Source organism: Pseudorca crassidens, chromosome 1 (assembly GCF_039906515.1).
Source record: "Pseudorca crassidens isolate mPseCra1 chromosome 1, mPseCra1.hap1, whole genome shotgun sequence".
NCBI classification, from domain to species: Eukaryota; Metazoa; Chordata; class Mammalia; order Artiodactyla; family Delphinidae; genus Pseudorca; species Pseudorca crassidens.
Genome location: NC_090296.1, coordinates 123,259,839 through 123,275,433, shown reverse-complemented (window position 1 = coordinate 123,275,433; position 15,595 = coordinate 123,259,839). Strand labels below are relative to the sequence as shown.

General features: G+C 34.1%; 1 protein-coding gene across 34 annotated transcripts in view; it reads right to left on the bottom strand.

The window, feature by feature from the left end:
• Positions 1-15,595, bottom strand: part of PEAK1 (pseudopodium enriched atypical kinase 1) — a 295,689-nt gene that overhangs the window by 150,508 nt on the left and 129,586 nt on the right. For 9 of the 34 annotated variants that reach the window (XM_067754536.1, XM_067754546.1, XM_067754517.1 and 6 more), the window contains one exon: positions 8,198-8,382. The exons of the other annotated variants lie outside the window; for them this stretch is intronic. The gene's annotated coding sequence lies outside the window, so the exon portion shown is untranslated. The remainder of the gene's footprint in view (positions 1-8,197; positions 8,383-15,595) is intronic. 34 annotated transcript variants of the gene reach the window in all.

Here is a 15,595-nt window from a genome sequence, read left to right as displayed (position 1 = left end):
AGTTTGAAATTATTATAAAAGGAAAAAACAATTAAATATATCAGTACATCTGTCACATTTCCAAAATGTCTTCTGTGGAAGTCTAACACAGCTAAATGCTTAAAGAAAAAGTAGTTCTACAGTGAAATAAATTTGGGTAAAGTTACTCACTGTATTCTTTCTTGGTGACTCACAATACATGTGAGCCTATCAAATATTCCTACAGATCATGCATTAGACATACGTTCAATTATCCATCCTTCCAGCCACATATAAATTACATACTTAAGGCCTACTATATGAAAGGAAATGTTCTGAGTAGTACAGATAGACAGATAATAGGGAAGGCAAGATCTCTCACCTCAGAGAGCTTACTGTTTTAATACAGAAAGAGACAAATAAATAAATAAACTAATTTCAGATGGTGATAAGTGCTTTGAAGAAAATAAAACTGGGTGTTAGAGACTGGGAAGGTGGAGGTGCTGTTTTAGACAGTGTATCAAGGAAGGCCCTCTGAAGAGATGATGTTCAAGTTGAAATGAGCCAGAAATGGAAAAGTTTAGGGGAAGCATCTTCCAGACATAGGGCATACACATCATTAAGATAGGAAAATAAGCTTATAATACTCATGGGGAAAAGTTTCTAAATTATCAAAATAATGAAATTTGTGTAAAAAATTTCTTAAAAATTCGTAACTTTTTTTAAAGTAACTAGGCAAATTCTCTTTGGATGATGATTTTCTATTACTTCATAGCTTCTTTCAGAACCAATCCTTATTTTTATTTTATATTTGAAAACAAAGGTTATTCTCTCTCTGCATGTAAAAAGAAATAAATTGCCTGGTTTTTTTTTTGTTTTTTTTGTTTTCTGTTTGTTTTTTTCCTGGATGGTGTACTAGTGTGTTGGGAAAACATCATGAAGACATGTAGGCAGAAAAAAGTATCCCCTGAATGAATGACTATATGCAGCTATGTTACTACCCACTCACTGAGGCAACAGCAGCATATACCTAAATTCAAGCCCTCTCTTCTAGAACTTCCACAGCACTGGATTTTGCGTATTGCCAAAGAACAACTTCAATTATATACCTTAAGGAAGGAAAATACACTTATGATTAGAGAATACAAACTACATAATCATTCAAGTATGGCTCGAGTTAACTGTGTGAACATAACACCAAACAAAGTCATAGACTGTATATATCGACACTGCTCTACATATTAGACAAATTCTGAGTATTCTAAGAGGGGCCTGACTAGTATGCTAAGCTACAACAGGTAGAAAAAGAGAATATGCTTTGAAATGTGTTTTGTGTTCTAACTGGCTAACAGGGTTATGTGGAAGACAATACAGAAGCAAAGATGATGAAGAGAAGAGGCTGTATTCTCAAAATTGTGAACTAAGAAGAAAAATCCCTAGATCCTGTAAGTGGGGACAGCATGAAGTTAAAAATGATATAATGCTTGTGCGGGGGGGGGGGGCATTTTGTTTATGAGTACCAGGGCAAGTTCATCACAAAATAAATAAATTTAGGATACATATATGCCAATTTTTAAACGTTAATAAGATAGGCATATTGAAACAAAATAGGAAGGAAGGAATTTAACCTTGCATAATTAAAAAGAGAAAAGGTGCCAGTTTGAGAGTAAGATAAACTGGACATTAGCCCCAATTCCCCATTAACTGAGGAACCTCTGATATAACCTTTGACATTTTAAAATCTATCAAAGCCCTATAGGCTCAGTACTGTGTGATCTTATTTACTTTGCTATTTAATTTAATAGTAGGGAACTATTTATTTAGTTCCCTAAGTAAAAGCATTACTTAGAATGAAAACACAACAGTCCGACAGGAATCCTACCGCTTACTTGGGAGCTTTTTATTCACATAGAGCAGGGACTGTCAAACTGTGACCCAGGGGCCAAGTCTGACCAGCCACCTGTTTATGTATGACCTGCAAGGTAAGAATGTAGTTTTTACATTTTTAAATAGCAGGAAAAAAAGATCAAAAGAAGAAAAATATTTTGAGGCATAAAAATCATATGAAACTCAAATTTCATTTTTATAGATAAAGTTTTATCAGAACACAGCTAGCACATTTAAAAATGTATCATCTAAGGGGCTTCCCTTGTGGTGCAGTGGTTGAGAGTCCGCCTGCCGATGCAGGGGACGCGGGTTCGTGCCCTGGTCCGGGAAGATCCCACATGCCGCAGAGCGGCTAGGCCCGTGAGCCATGGCCGCTGAGCCTGTGCGTCCGGAGCCTGTGCTCCACAACGGGAAAGGCCATAACAGTGAGAGGCCCATGTACCGCAAAAAAAAAAAAAAAATCATCTAAGGCTGCTTTTGTACTACGAAGGATTAGCTGAGTGGGTGCAACAAGGGCTGTATGGCCCACAAAGTCTAAAATATACACTATCTGGCCCTTTCCAGATAACATTTGCCGGTTCCTGATATAAAGTACATATACTCACATGGTTATGCTCTAAAATGATAGGACTTATATTTTAACACTAGATCAAATGGTTCATTTTTTCCTTATCTCCAAGTATTTCATTCCAAGTCTTTCATGTTTCTAATGAAATATTAAATAATAATTTTATATTTAAAATGACTATTCCATAATATTGAGAGAATTTTTGTATACTCGAAAATCCATTTTCCTGATTTGTGAGATTTCTTAGGTATGATAAATTATTTTCTTTGGGTCAGCTTCTGATTTAAAGTTTGTAATGGGCTCCCTGAATTGAAAAATAAATAATAGTTCCTACAGTCGATACAAGATCTTTATAACAATACTGAGGAAAAAGTGAATAAATGGTTAAAAGTTATGTAAAAAATAATAACTCCTTGAGAGCTTCACAATTTTGTAAAAGTGTTAGTATTAAAACTCATTCTAGAATGATTCAACTTCTGCTTCTGAGGGCATGAGGGGGTAAAAAGTCCAGAGTAATCCTCTCACTGCAAACAACTAGAACACAGTATAAAATATAGGAGAGGACTATTTTCAGACACTAGCAGTGCAGGACTGTGATCCCTGCGAAAAGGGAAACAAATAAGGCGAGCCCTACCATCACCCAAGGCTCTCAGCCAGGAAGCAATTTACTACTCCAGTACAGGAGGAAGAACCCAAATAGAGTCTGGCAATCTTGTTGACGTGAGGAGATGGAGAAAAAAGTACAAGGAGGCCAAGGTAGCTAGAATTTATGGGGTAGAGTTCCAGAGAAGCAGTGAAAGTGTTCCAGCAGTTTAAATGAGGGTTCCCTTGAGTATTTAGCTAAATAAAAACCTGTACATGAGAAGGGTAAATTTCTTGAGACCAGCCAAGAAGAACTTCTAAGGAAAAACGTTACCAGGGAGTTCTAAGACAAAGGATTCACAGAGCTGATATGGGGCCAATATTTCAACAAGTTCCCTCCAGCAAGAGGGGAAAAACCTCACTGAATATACAAGGCTATCAGTAATGACCCCAGAAGGGCCACGTGCAGAAGCAGGGGAAAAGTAGCCCTAAAGTAAAAGTTCCTCTAGACCCTCCTGAAAGGTGCTTGGAAGCCTAGAAAGCCTAGAAAGGATCAAACTAATATGCAATTTAAAATGCCTATTAGGAAAAAGTCCAATACACTTTAAAGAAATACTACAAAATCAAGAACTCAACATGTAAAATTCACAAATACCTGACATTTAATTAAAAATTACTGGACATACAAAGAAGTAGGAAAATGTGGCCCATAACCAGAAAAGTATCTGTCAACACAGAGAGACCCAGAAATGACAGACATGGTGGAATTAACAGGCAAAGACATTGAAAGGGTGTTATAAATATGCTCCATATAAATGAAAACAGGAATACAGGGAAGAGAGAAATGGAGAATTTTCAAAAAGACCCAAATAGAACTTCTAGAGATAATATATATATATAATATCTGAAGTGAAAATTTCACTGGATGAGATAAGCACTGCAGAAAAAAAGAAATCAGTGAACTTGAAGACACAGCAATAAAATCTAGCCAAAATCAAGTTCAGAGAGAAAAAGATGACTGTGAGACAAAGGAAGAATACTGTTATAAATGTACTACATTATATGAGATGGTATAAAATTATTTGATAGTAGAATGCAATAACAGGCATATTATAAATCCTAGAGCAACCACTAAAATAAGTAAATAAAAAGGTAGAAAAAAGAATAAGCCAATAAAGGAAAAAAACAATAGAGAAGATTAAATGGAATTCAAAGTAAAATTAATTCAAAGGAACGGTTAATAGAAAAAGAACAGCAAAGATGGTAGATATAAACCTAACCACATTAATATATACATTAAATGTAAATTATCTAAATACTCCAATTAAAAGACAGATTAAAAAAGCAAAACCAAATATATGTTATGAGAATCTCACACTAAAATAAGGAAATAGTTAAAAAAATAAAAGGATAGAAGATATACCATGCAAACCAAAATCTTAAGAAATAGCCACATTTATATCAGAGAAGACAGAAGACAAGAGAAAAATAGTATCAGAGATGATGAGGGATATTTCATAATGATCAAGGGATCACTTCATTTGGAAGATGGAATTCTAAATGTATATGTACATAATACCAGAACTACAAAATACATTAAACAAAAACTGACAGAACTGAGGGGAGAAACAAACAAGCACCCAAAACAGTTGGAGACATCAACACTCCTCCCTCAGTACCTGAAAAGAACAGGTACACTGAAAGTCCAGCAAAGATAAAGAAGACTCGAACAGCACTATCAACTGAATTGATGTTTATAGAACATTTCAACCAACAACAGCAAAATATAAACTTTTATACTGCCCATGAAACACTCACCAAGATAGCCCATCTACTGAACCAGGAATAAGTCTTAACAAATTTTAAAAAATTGAAACTACACATAGTATATTATATTCCCTTAGCACAGTGGGATTAAATCAGAAATCAAAACCAAAATGATACTTGGAAAATTCCCAAACATTTAGAAATTTAACATCTTCTAAAATAACCTAAGTGCCAGAAATCACAAGGGAAATTAGAAAATACTTTGAAATGAATGAAAATGAAACCTATCAAAATTTTTGATGCAGCTAACAAGATGCTTTGAGGAAATTTACAGTTTTCTATGCATATATTAGGCAGAAAAGACCTAAAATCAATTATCTAAGCTACCATGGTAAGAGGCTACAAATTAAACCAAATAAGTAGATAGTTACAAATTAACAAAGAATAGAAACCAATGAAATAGATAACTGAAAAACAGAGAAATATCAATGAAACCAAAAACAGGTTCTTTGAAAAAAAAAATATAGTGTAATTGACAGACCTCTAACTAGACTGAATGAGAAAAGACAGAAATCAGCAATATTAGGAACAAAAGGCGAAACATTACTGAAGAGTCTACAAATATTAAAAGAACAAGAGACCATTTATGAATGATTTTTTTTTAATTAAGTTATTTATTTATTTATTTTTGGCTGTGTTGGGTCTTCGTTGCTGTGCACAGGCTTTCTCTAGCTGCGGCGAGTGGGGGCTATTCTTCGTTGCAGTGCACGGGTTTCTCATTGCAGTGGCTTCTCTTGTTGTGGAGCACGGGCTCTAGGCACGCGGACTTCAGTAGTTGTGGCTCATGGGCTCAGTAGTTGTGGCTCATGAGCTCTAGAGCTCAGGCTCAGTAGTTGTGGTGCACAGGCTTAGCTGCTCCGTGGCATGTGGGATCTTCCCGGACCAGGGCTCGAACCCGTGTCCCCTGCATTGGCAGGTGGATTCTTAACCACTGCGCCACCACGGAAGTCCCTATGAATGCTTTTATCTCAATAAATTTGACAACTATGATGAAATGAACAAATTCCTTAAAAGACACATTACCATAATGACTCAGGAAATAATACATAACCCAAATAACACTGTATCTATTAAAGAAATTGAATTTGTAATTTAAAATATTCCCACAAAGTAAACTCCAGTCCCCAATGCTTCATTGTAAATCCTATCTAACATATAAAGACAGAAGTAATACAAATCCTACATAAATTCTCCCAGAAAGTAGAGGAGGACACATTTCTCAACTGATTTTATAGGGCCAGCATTAGATTGATTCCAAAACCAGAAAAAGACATTATGAGAAAACTACACACCAATACCTCTCATAAACATACTTTCAACAAAATAGCAAAATCAAATTCAGCAATATATGAGAAGAAATACAAGGTTGATTTTACATTTTTAAAAATCAATGTTATTAACTATATTAACAGAATAGAGGAGAAAAACAATATAATCCTCTCAATAGAGAAAAAATATTTAATAAATTTCAACACATATTCAAAATAGAAACTTCAGAAAACTCAGAATGGAAAAGAACTATCATTTGATAAAGGGCATCTGTAAAATACTGACATAATAATAAATAATAAATGTTCTGTTCAACATTATACTGGAGATCATAGCTATATGGAGGCACAAAAAAGAAATGAAAAGCATAAAGATGGGAAAGGAAGAAGTTAAAATGTCTTTATTTACAGGAGACAAAATTATTTGCATAGGAAATTCTAAGGCGTATACAAACTATATAGGGATTTCAGCAAGACTGTAGAACTTGTGTTCAATATACATATATCCATTGTATTTCTATATCAAACAACTAGAAATTTAAAAATTTTTAAATGCCATTATAATAGCATTAAACAAAATTAAATACCTGAGTTTATCCCTAACAAAATATGTGTAAGACCTATAAAATGAAAGCTACAAAACAAAGCTAAGACAAATTACAGAAAACTGAAATAAATAAAAATATATAACATAGTCATGAATTGGAAGATTCAAAATTGTTAATATGGCAATTCTTCGCAAATTCATCTACACATTCAATTCAATCTAAATCAAAATCCCAGGTTTTTTTTGTAGAAATGTACAAGCTGATTCTAAAATGTATATGAATATCCAAATGAACAGAATAATTAAAATAATTTTGAAAATGAAGAACAAAGTAGGAATACTTACAATACCTGATTTCTGGAGTTAACATTAACTTACAGCAATCCATATAGTTTGGTAATAGCCTAATGATAACATATAGAAAACTGAAACTGAATGGAGAATCCAAAAATAGACTATAAAATACTTGGTCAATTAATTTTTAAAAGTGCCATGGTAACTCAATGCAGAAAGAAAATATTTTCAACAAGTGTTGCTGAAACAACTGGATATTCATATGGAATAAAAATGAATTTTGCTTTTATATGACAGGATTTTGTATATGTAAAAATACTAAATGAAAATACATCATAAACCTAAGAGTAGAATGTAAAACTATAAAGCTTCAAGAAGAAAACAGGGAAAAGTTTTTATGACTTTAGGATAGACAAAGATTCAAAAGCATGAACCATAAAAAAAAAAAAGAAATATAGAAACAGTCACCTGATAAACCATACTTTATCAAATTAAAAACTTCTGCTGTCTTAAAAACATCATTATAGGGACTTTCCTGGTGGTCCAGTGGGTAAGACTCCACGCTCCCAAGGAACCCAGGAACCCAGGGGGCCTGGGTTCCATCCTTGGTCAGGGAACTAGATCCTGCATGCATGCCACAACTAAGAGTCCACATGCCACAACTAAGAAACCCACATGCTGCAACTAAGATCCTGCATGCCGCAACTAAGACCCAGCACAGTCTAAATAAATAAATAAATAATTTTTTTAAAAAGTCAACAAACAAAAATAATTGCATTTCAAAAAAATCATTATAAAAATTAAGTGGCCAATAATTACATTAAATGATTAAAACCACAAGATACCATTTCACACTCATTAAATGGCTAAATTTAGAAAGACTGACAATTCTAAATATCGGTGAGGACGTACAGCTGTGGTGCCTAAATACTGGTGAGGCTGTAGAGCTGCATTGATTCACCTTCTAATACAGCAGCCACTAGCCACATGTAGCCATTTAAATTTAAATTGATAAACTGAATAAAATAAAAAATTCACTTCCTCAGATGTACTAGCCATATTTCACCTGCTCAACAGCCACATGTGGCTAGTGGTTACAGTATTAGACGGTGCTGATATAGAACATTTTCATTATTGCAGAAAGTTCTATAGGATAACATTAATTTAGAACATCTAAAATGTTCACACATTGCTGGTAGGTATGTAAAATTTTACCACCACTTTAAAAAAGTTTGACACCTTCTTTGAAAGTTGAACAAAACTTACCATATAACCCAACAATTCCACTCCTAGGTATTTACCCAGCAGGGTTGGTGTCATTAGAGTGGGGAGCTGGAACTTCCACCCCTGCCCAGAAGTACAGCCATCTCCTCCCCAGATGTCAATGGAGGGTAAGTGGGACTCTGAACTTATACTTCTAGGTGGCAATAATGAGGCAGCACCCTTTCACCCTGGCAGGGAAGTATCAAAAGAGGCCTGCTAAATTGATATAAAATATAAAGTCTCATGACATAATACCCAAAATGTTCAGGTTTTAACTGAAAACCACTCATCATACCCCAAATCAGGAAAACCTCAACATAAATGAGAAAAGACAAACAATGGATGCCAATACCAAGATGACAAAGATTTAAGAATTATCTCACAAGGATTTTAAAGCAGCCACAATAAAAAGTTTCAATGAGAATTTTTAAGGGAGACAACACACTGGAAACAAATGAAAAATAGAAAGTCTAAGAAACAGAAGGTCTTAGCAAAGAAATAGAAGATACAAAGAATAAAATTACAGAACTGAAATTAAAAAGCCAAAGGATGGGCTAAACAGGAGAATGGAGGGGACAGAAGAAAGAATCAGTGAACTAAAAGATAAAACAACAGAAGTTACCCAATCTAAATAACAAAAGACATAGACTGAATACAAATGAACAGAGCTTCAGGGAGCTGCGAAATTATAACAAAAGATCCAACATTAATGTCATCAGAGTCTTGGAAGTAGAGGAGAAAAAGGGTAGGGCTGAAAAAATATTGGAAAAAATATGGTTGAAAAAAGTTTCCCAAATTTGGCAAAAGACATAAACCTATAGATTCAAGAAGCTGAACAAATCTCAAACAGCATAAATCCACAGAAATCCACACCACATATAGTCAAATTTCTGAAAACTAAAGACAATGAAAAAATCTTAAAAGCAGCAAGAGAAAAATGATCCTTTACCTACAGGGGAAAACCAATTTGACTATCAGTGGATTTCTCATAAAAAGCTATAGGGGTCAGAAGGAACTGGCACAATCTCTTTCAGGTGCTGAAAGAAAAAGAACTGTCAAGCCAGAATTTTTCCTCTAGAAAAATATCCTTAAGGAATGAAGAGAAAATCAACATATTCTTAGATAAAGGAAAGCTAAGAGAATTTTTTGCTAGTAGACTTGCCCTAAAAGAATGGATAAAGGAAGTTCTCTAAATAGAAAGGGAGTGAAAAAAGACGGAATCTTGGAACATCAGGAGGAAGGCCAAAAAGAGTAAAAATATGGATACATACAGTAAGAGTTCTTCTCCTCTTGTCTTCCAAATTATGCCTGACTGTTTAAGCAAAAATTATAACACTGTCTGATATGGTTCACAATGTATGTAAAGGAAATATTTAAAACAAGTACATATAAAATACATGTATGCATGCATATAATATACACCTATAAATAATACATCTACACATAAAAATATTAATTAAATGAGGGAGGATAAAGGAACTAATGGAAGGTAAGCGTTCTACACTTTGCTTGAAGTAGTAAAATGTAGCAGTGCCAGTGGTACTGTGGTACAGGAGACTGTGATCTGCTATAAATATACAATGTAATATCTAGAGCAATGATGAAAAAGTTATACAAAGAAATACATTTTAAAACACTATAGTAAATCAACATGGAATTCTAAAAAGTATTTAAGTAACCCACAGGAAAGCAGGAAAAGGAAAAGAGAAATGAAAAAGAGGAAACAAACAGAAAACAAAAAATTAAATGGCAGACTTATTATTTGTTAACATATCAATAATACCTTCATTAGCAACAGACCCAAACTGGAAACAACTAAAATGTCCTAAAACAGGTGAATTGTTAAACAAATTGTGGTACATCTATACCATGAAATATACTAAATCAGCAATAAAAAGGAATGAACACACCACAATTTGGGTGGATCTCAAGGGCATTATGCTAAATGAAAATAGCCAATCTCAAAGTTTATATATATACTATATCATTCCATTTTTATGACATTCTTGAAATGACAAAATTATAGAGATGGATGACAGATTAGTGGTTTCCAGGAGTGAAGGGTGTGTGTGTGTGTGTGTGTGTGTGTGTGTGTGTGTGTGTGTGTGTGTGTGTGTGACTATAAAGGGACAGAAGGAGGGAAATCTTTCTGGTGAGATTGCCGTCTTGGTTACATGAATGTACACATGTGATAAAATGCCAAAGAACTATTATTCACTTTATATCAATATCAATTTCTTGATTTTGGTATTATTATTCTATAGTTATATAAGATGCAACTAATAGGAGAAACTGGGTGAATGGTACAGGGGACATCTCTGTATGATACTATCTTTGCAACTTCCTGTGAATCTATAATTATTTCAAAGTATGAAGTGAATCACCTTTGTGAATACTTTAGGAGCTCACTATTGGGGTCCGTATAATATGTATGAATAAAATTTTTTCCTTTTCTCTTTAAAAAAACGATCACAACAGCTTTATTCATAATAGCTAAAACCTGGAAACAACTCAAATGTTCATTAACAGGTGAATGGCTAAACAAATGGTTATGTAGTTGTACAATGGAATACTACTCATAAATTTAAAAAAGAATAAACCACTATACGCACAACATGGATGAATCTCAAAAATATTAAGCTGAGAGAAAGAAGCCACACACAAAAGAGCTCACAGTGAACAGTTCCATTTATACAACATTCTGGAATAGGCAAAACTAAGGTGATCAGTAGTTGCTAGGGCTTAAATGTAGGTAGAGGTTTTGAACAAAAAGGGACAGTTTGAAGTTTTCTGGGATGATGGATCTACCTGTTTGTAGCAGTAGTTTACATGGATCTGTACATGTGTTAAAGCTCACAGAACTAATAAAAAAGTAAATTTTACTGTATGTAGAAATTTAAAACAACAATAATAAAAACCATCATTTCCCATCACAGCTTTTAAGTCCCATCTTCAATTATTTGATAGATAAGAGTTGAACCTTGAACGTTAGTTTGAACGGCATGGGTCCACTTACATGCAGATATTTTTTAATACTAAATTCAATACTCAATATTTTTCAGTACTACATGGTCCATGGTTGGTTGAATCCGTGGATGTGGACGAAATGGAGATGCAGAGGGCTGACTATAAATGACACCTGGATCAACCCCTCTGTTATTCAAGGGTGAGCTGTATTCTACTCCTACTACTGTCACTACCTAGTTGGTACTGAGTAAGTAATTTACCCCCTAACCCTTGGTTTCTTTTTGTAAAATGAAAGGAAATAATTAAATGATCTGTAAAGCTTCCTATTCCATGCTTCTGTTAAATTTGTATTATCTCATAATTAATAAGGAACACAAAATATTTCTATGCACTCAAGCGGATTCTATAATCTTGCTTCAGACAGTATGGTCTGGCTTTCAATATTCTCTGCTATTGGTTTTCTGTGATCTTTTTATGGGCTCTTAATGTCTGACCTTAGTTACTAGCTTTGAGTAGATGACTCAGACTATATGGGCTATACAAGATTTCTATTCTCTTTATCACATCAGACCTTCTCTATATTTTGCTTTTAAAAAGTCTGTGAACCAGTATTCATGCTAGAAAAATGACATCTGCTATTTTTAATTTTATAAGACATGTGGTATTGGCATTACTGGAAAAGAGACAGTAAGCCACTTTAAATGGTTTCACTCAATAGAATAAAGTACTTTTTTTTTTAAACCTGTATGGAAAATCTGCAGTTCTCCAAATCTCTTACAATCCTTCATATCTCCTGTAGAAGACCAGGAGACTAGCAACATCTCAGACTACCAAGTCTTATACTGAAATGTTCTGTTCCTATATAAGAATGAGCAAAGCCAGCAAGGGAATTCATACAATTTTAATTTCAAATTCAGTGTTCATAGAAAACCCTGGTTGCAATCCCAAATAGCCTTTGGTTTAATTTTTTTTTTTTTTTGGAGATGGGGTTTCATAAAAGAAATAAGACTGGAGAAAAAATGAGTATCTATTTCAACAACACTCTCAATTACATCCAACAGAATAATTTCTGAATACTTATAAAAATTATCCAATATTCTCACTTTGAGAAATAAGAAAAATAAAAGTGGCATATATATATGCCAACAAATATTCCATTAACTATACTTGCTTGATACTATTTTTCTCTGATAAATCCAAATAACCAGGCAACTACAGATGAACTGATAATACAAATGTAGGCCAACTGATACTGTTACTCTCCTTTATCACCTACATTTCTTTTCTTTTTTTCTTTTTTTTTTTTTTTTGCGGTACGCGGGCCTCTCACTGTTGTGGCCTCTCCCGTTGCGGAGCACAGGCTCCAGACGCGCAGGCTCAGTGACCATGGCTCACGGGCCCAGCCACTCTGCGGCATGTGGGATCCTCCCAGACCGGGGCACGAACTCGTGTCCCCTGTATCGGCAGGCGGACTCTCAACCACTGCGCCACCAGAGAAGCCCTACATTTCTTTTTTAAAAAATATGAATCAATTCATTTAATTCTTTAAAATACATACTAAGGTATAAAATAAGTCCTGAGCTACATATAACTGTTAAATAGCAATACATTTGGAAAAGGAAAACTAATCAGTATTTCCTTATAACTCCACTGTCATGTTAACCTTTAAGAAGGAAGCTGCAAATCTAAGTTTATCGCACTTCCTCAGTGTTGAGACCACACATGCAAACACACATACATACACCCACACACACAAACCAACATCTCTGTGTTTCCCTCACTGCCATCCTTAGATTTACTGAAGATGACATTGAAAAGGATCTGACAGTTCCTCAAATTTCCATACATCTATTAAGAACTTATCTCATTCTTAGAAAGTACCCTGGTACAGAAACTAAACCCCATACAAAAAAGCAAATCTAGTGATATATTAATACTGAATCAATCTCCTGGCAGAACATTTTATTTAGTGCTACCAAATTTGTAAACAAGACTGAAAAAAAAAGTGTTTCAACAATTTCTTTATAGAAGTAGTTTTATAAAAAATTAAAAGGCTTAATGTATTGAACCCATGTCTTCTGAACTACTGGTATACTGAGGGAATCTTTTAAAATGAATGAGGCACCATCCTGGAAGCCTGGCTCTTTAACCCTAAAGCCAAACAAGGGAAACTCAAAAATCACAGAAAAAAAAAAAAAATCAAAGTCCTCAGCTCAATATCATAACTTTATTATGACCACTAAATCACAGCTGGCCAATGAAAAGCTAACTGTAGTCCTTAAAACTCACTGTAGTCTGGGTAAGCAAGACAGTCATATTATAATAGGTACAATTCAGTAAAAAAAACTGTTTATGTCAGGTGTTTAAAGTTTCCAGGAGACTAGCTCTTGAGTTATCTCAAAACAAAACCTAAATATCAACTACTGTGAAGTGGCCTTTTCATTTTTTCCTTTAAAGAGCTTTAAAAGCAGTGGTTGAAAAAACTCTTGCGCATGTTTTGAGGCCAGATTCAAAACAGAACTAAAGACCAGTCTATTCAAGTTTTCCTCAAATGCCATTTCCCTGGATACCATGGATCTGATGACATTAGAATGGGAGCTGGTTGCGAGGCGGGGCTCTGTAGGGAAGGGCATGTGGAAGAAACGTCAGCCAACAGGGCAAAAGAATCTTTAAAATTCTCTTAAGGAAGAAAGACTTTAGGAAAAACATTCTTCTTCTCTAACTTAAGAGAAGTTAAGAAATCTTACACTGTTAAGAAGTTAAGAAATCTTACACTGTTACTTTCAATTTTGTTGTGTACCTATTCCATCCTTTATTGTTTTATTTGATTAGAAACATATGGAAGATCCTCCTTCCATTTATTAGTTCTATAGAATATAGTTTATAAAAAACTTTAATATAGAATAAAAATAGAAATTTTATTAATGACCGAATTTTCATTTCCACAGAGAAAGCACCATCACATCATGTAATCTAGAAAATCACCTCCTTTTAAAGGAAGGAAAATTGGGGGTCAAGACTGTAAAAGAATAACTGCTAACATCCATATTCTAGTTTTAAGATAATTTTCTTTCCAATTAAAAAAATACATATTATTTACAGAAAGCTACCAAGGTAAAGCAATTTGTTGTTCTGCACAGCAGGATCACTGGCATGGGGACAGTTAATGTTTCCACAGCTACAGAGTGGAAATAGGAAAGAAAATTCAGTTCACATCACTAAAGGCAATGAAATAATTAAATAATTTCGTGTAAAATTTAGCTTCCTACACAAATTTGTTCGTTTGTCTTATATCCTTTTGAATTAACTGTCTTAAGTTCTCCTTAGCTCATCTACAATTTACAAGTACTTTATTACGAAGTATGGTTTCTCTATGAATTATCAATACTTTGTTGAGGATAAAACAATTCAAATAGTACACTATTGATAAACACAAAAATACTAAAAGTCAATTATACCTACTCCTAATCCAGGAATAAATGAAAACAAATATTAAATCAACTTGTAGACCCTAGTTTTTGCCCCCCTCCTTCCCTCTTTGTTTCTGCTATTTATACTGCTGTAGTCATTACTACTTTTATACTAGGGAATGTTTCTTTTTCCTGCTTGGATTTGTTTCATAAATCATTGAATTCTCACTTTCTCCCACAACAGGACTTCATCACAAAGATGTAATTAATCCCACTAAAGCAAGGAAACATGGCAAACTTTAGGTTGACAGTCAGTCATTTAGGTTAGGCTCAGCTATGTGACCCTAGACCAATTCAATTGCTCATCTGTACAATGATGATGATGATATTTAATCCACAAGATTGTGGTGAAGCTTGTATGAGATTAATGTATGTGAAAGAGCTTTGGACGTTTAAAGTGTCATACAAATGTAAGGGTCTCAGTTTCTTCATCTATCATATAGGAGGATTCAGTTAGGTGATCTCTAAAGACTTCTCATCTCTAAAAAGTCTTTGATATTTACGTATGAATCACATTAAAAAATCTACTTACTCTTGGGATAATTTCATAGTTCTAAGAGACTTAGGGAACCATTAACTCAACCTTCTCATCTCACAAAATGAGTCCAAAAGCAGGCTAAGAGACTGGCAGATCACAAAAGTCAGTAGGAAAGTTGGGAGTAGGAAGGACTCAGACCTGACTCCTACCTCAACATCCTTTCTATCATGTGATGTTGTTCACTATTCTGTGAATTTAAACTCTCTCTTCATCACAGCTTAAACAATTATCTTTACAAACAGATTACAATGAAAAGCTTATTAAGAAAATGTGAATATTACTCTGGTGAAGATGACTTAACTATTAATAGTCCAATTAAAAATGTTTACAAATGTCACTAATAGCAAAAGGAGCTTAGATCAAACTGTCCAGCTATTCAGTTGGTTTGTGTGATATTCAATTTTAAGTCAATAGGTATGATGTAAA